Below are 4,383 nucleotides of genomic sequence, written 5' to 3' on the forward strand. Positions count from 1 at the left end.
AAATTTGGACGTCTCGTCGGTTGGGGATAGGACGGTAATCTCGCATCTCGCCAATATTTGCCCAGAGCGATTTCAGGCGAGGAGTGGGTGGTTGGCGCCCATGGTTGGCGCCCACGGTGTATGAACGGGACTGACAGGTAGGGCGGTTGTGCCACATCTGAGTGAAGTTACAAACCTGCACCTATTGAAAATATTTGCCTGCATCGATTTCGGCCGAGTCGAGTTTGTTTTGCCGCCCACCGTGTATGAATGGGGAATGGAGGGAGAAACAGAGGTCTTTCGGACGAGCTTGAATCAAATGTGTTTTGCCGCCCATGTTTGACGCCCACCGTGTCAGAATGGGCTCAGAGGCGGTCGTGTCACGTCTAATTGAAGTTACTAACCTACCCCTATTTAGAGCAGTGGAAATCGGGCCGATGGATTGTCCGTGTAATGGGTAGACAGTAATTTCCATCTCCCAAACACTTGGCTTCGGGCAGCCGACGCGGGAGTGGACATTTTGCAGCTTCTTTCGAATTTTGGGACAATAAGCATCCATGTTTACCCTGGCAACTAAATTCGAATCCATTTTGTATTCCTATATGAATCTTTATAAATCATTCTATGTGTTTTTATATATCTTCAAAAGGACGACAAAAATGTATTCCACTCTCATATATGAATATGGTTTACAAATGCCGATACTCAAATTCAGAAACTAGTATCCAGTTTAAGGTGAATTCGAATATTTGAAACACTTCATGTCCAACTCAAATGTCACACGCAGCATAATGTGTACTCCCATTTAGATATGTACACAAGCGATGTATCAAGATTCAAATACCGAGTCAATCAACCAAGAATGTACAGAACTAACCGACATATAAACACTTATAGAGTATATGGATCAATAATATCAACTAACATACATAAGCGAGGCCGCTATACTTTTTTTTGGCTACATCGGCTTCTTTTTTTAGCCAGCATCTTGGCCCTTTCCGATGCGTGCCACAGTCCATCTATACTACTACTATTGCTAAATGCACATTCAGCCTGATTGGCATATTTGTAGGTCTGGCACAGCAATCCAAATGAAATGTCTCTGAGTCTTATCAATTAATACAGACTTGTGCTCAAATAAAATTACAAACCAAAAAACAAAAAAAATTTATTACATGATCTCTAAAACTAATGGTTTGATTGATTACATGAACAGACAACACAAAGGTTATTCAACTATGGAAAGAACACTTCACCTATGATTTACCAAGTAGGAATTTAATTTCCTTTTTTTCTTCAGGACCTTAACAATCTGGTCAGTCTCAGCTTGCTTCGTTTTGAAATCCACCAAATATTTAATGGTTGTCTTGAGTACTGCTTGTGATTGTGATGTTTTCTTCCTCAACATGTCAACTTCATCTCTAAGTGCAAAAGCAGAATCTCTTTCTACCACTAGTTTACCCTCTAGAGCATCAGTAGTTGGCAATTCATAATGCACGATTGGGCCGGTGCCACTACTGTGGGATGATGCAACGTCCATGGGGACCTCGCTCTTTGATCTTGGGCTAACCTATTTTGCCATTAAAGTTCCGATTGGATTTAGAAAAGTTGAAGTTAGCAAAACATCTCAATTGGGAGTTATAACAGCAAACCAGTTAAACAAATAAGGAATTAAAAGTTTTAATTGGATGCCGAAAAGTACTCCCTCCGTCCCATAATGTAAGACGTTTTTTAACACTATGCTAGTGTCAAAAAACGTCCTATATTATGGGATGGAGGGAGTAGTTATTAACATCATTGTAACCCGCTGTTGCAGCAGCAAAGCAGTTAAACAAAGAAGTAGATATTTAAGTTAAGGCAAACAGGTAATTCTTAACAGTAAGTATCAAACACATAGATAGGCGCAGTCTACAATATGATTAACAAGCTGTGCCATTATGTAATCGGTAGCAAACTAAATTAAGCCAAGCAACGTAATTGAACAATTTTGCAATAAGTGGCTAACTAAAATTCCGAGAAGCAGGTAACTGAACATACGCTAGTTCTTTGTACAGGCACACTGCAACTTCTTTTTCGCTTACAAGGTTGTACAAAGGAGTCCATGGCATCAATTGCTTGGATACGTAGTCCCAATACTTCTTTCTTCCCACACTTCATGGGTAAGTCGAATGGTTAATCTGGTAAGATGGTGCGTCCTTGATATGTTATATGAGGACGTGTAGTCAGACTAGTTGTAGCCAAACACATCACACTGGCTTTTACTGTATATTTCATGCGATTACTTTTGGCATATCGAGATCTAAGCAATCTACAATAGGATGAAAAGACTGGCATCCTTCACATTATTGGTGAACTCAGTTCATAGAAACAAGCAATTCAACCATTCTGTGGGTAAATCAAAAGCGCCACTGGAATATTTATCACTATCCAATCATACACGCAAAAAGGGGCGACGCCACCATAGGGGCTGGTATGGGCGGCCGCCTCAGGTGGCTGGAAAGTGTGCACCTAGTTTGAGTCGTCCAGGTTGGCCCACGCTAGTTTTGTTCGTCCCAATGCACGAGCAGGCAATGTAAAAAATGAAGAAAAATGTTTCAATTTGGATGGGCCAATAACATAAGTGCAAGGCAGGCCCTATAGTAGGCTCGCGGCCCAAACGAGCGCCTCCCATATCGATCGACAGTAGGAAAAATCCCAATTCATTCGCTCCAGCCTCCAGTCTGGTTCGCTCCTAACCTAGCTGCCGCTGGACAGACTGACACATACTTCCTCGCGCCCTCGTTGGAGGGCGGTCGCCGGGCTTCAAGCGAATGGAAGGACAAGAAGATGAAGATCCAACCCTGGGTGTAGCCTGCGTGGGAGGCAGCGGCGGCAGCACGGGCATGGCATCGAGCTTGCGCAAACGGACAGTCGTAGCTTGCAAGAGTAGCATGCGCAACGAGCAGGTACATCACATCCCTGATTATATCTAATTCAACTCTTCAATTTCTGGCCAATAGTTAAACCTGACGGTGTTGTAAAACTGCTTGTATGTAGGGAATCTATGAGAAAATGAAACCAATTTCTACTTATTTTATAACTCCCCCAATCAATACTGAACTGACTGAATCTGATGTATCTAATCAAGTTTCCGGTGCAAACATACAAGCTCATGTTGTTCTTGAGCCTGAAGTGTCTAATGAACAGACTGCTAATGAAGGATTTGATGCAAACATTTTACATGCTCCTGGTGATGAACATATAGTGTCTAATGAGGGATCTAATGCAAGCTCATTGAAGGATTTAGTGTCTAATGATGATCTACTATGTTGAGAGAGACAGAGATTTGCAGGCATTGATGACAAGCAAATTATAGTGCATTTTCATAGCTTGAGGAAACGTCAAGGCCATCTACCAGAAAGTCCCCGTATCATGACAACATAGCATAACTACTTTTCTAATCTGTTGTTTGAAACTATTGGCATACTTGTGCATGATAGATATATTGATATGCAGTTTGCGCACTGGTTATACGTGCAATTACACTTCGGTATTTTCAGCCAGAGAACGAATAATTCAGGCAGGTACAGACCATGTTTGTAGTCCTTGTACACCATGTTGCATTTTGTGTTTTTTGGTGCTTGCATCATTTAGTGTTTATAATCTGAACTACTTTGGATCATTAGCTGGTTTTCAAAGTGCATGTAGCTTCACATTTCTCAAGTTATGTTGATTTCCGGAGTGCAAGTGCCTTCGTATTTTTTAAGTTAAATGTTCGCCCCTGGTAACTTGAATTCGTGGATCAGCCACTGCACACAAATCATACACGAATGCCAGTACGAATTAAATGAAATGCAGAGACTTACTGTAGCTCGTTGTACAGGCTCGCTGCAGCTCTGCTTGCGCTTGGGATGTTCCATGTACAAGTCCATGTTACTACTTGCTTGGATGTGCAGGCCTTGTGCTCCTTGCATCCCCCTCTGCATTTTTGACACGGCGAATGGTTGATCAAATAAGAGGAATCGACCTTGATGTTGTACCGGAGGACAGATACTTACAAGGTTATACGGGTGTGCAGGATGTGTACCAGATCCCGTAGCCCCGTCATGTTTTGCTAAAAAATGGATTTGCTTGTTTCAGATGATATCTCCAGAAGAAATAAGAGTTAAAGTTAGAGTTGCTTAGGCGTATAAGCTAAGAGAGCACTGAAAGGATATCCAATCATCGTCGGAACAGTGCACAAGGGAGTGATGTGTGGATACCTAGTTCGGGCCGGCGTTTGGGCATGCTCGCCTAGCTAGAGTGCGGGTTACTTCAGAGCCGTTGAGGGTGATCCGCTGGCGTTGGCTGGCCGTGTACGGATGCAGATCTTGAGTGGCAGCGGAGCGCTACGATGCGGTGGACGAGACCGTTGGTGAAGCCCCA

The sequence above is a fragment of the Triticum dicoccoides genome, chromosome 2B, assembly GCF_002162155.2.
Source record: "Triticum dicoccoides isolate Atlit2015 ecotype Zavitan chromosome 2B, WEW_v2.0, whole genome shotgun sequence".
Taxonomy (NCBI): domain Eukaryota; kingdom Viridiplantae; phylum Streptophyta; class Magnoliopsida; order Poales; family Poaceae; genus Triticum; species Triticum dicoccoides.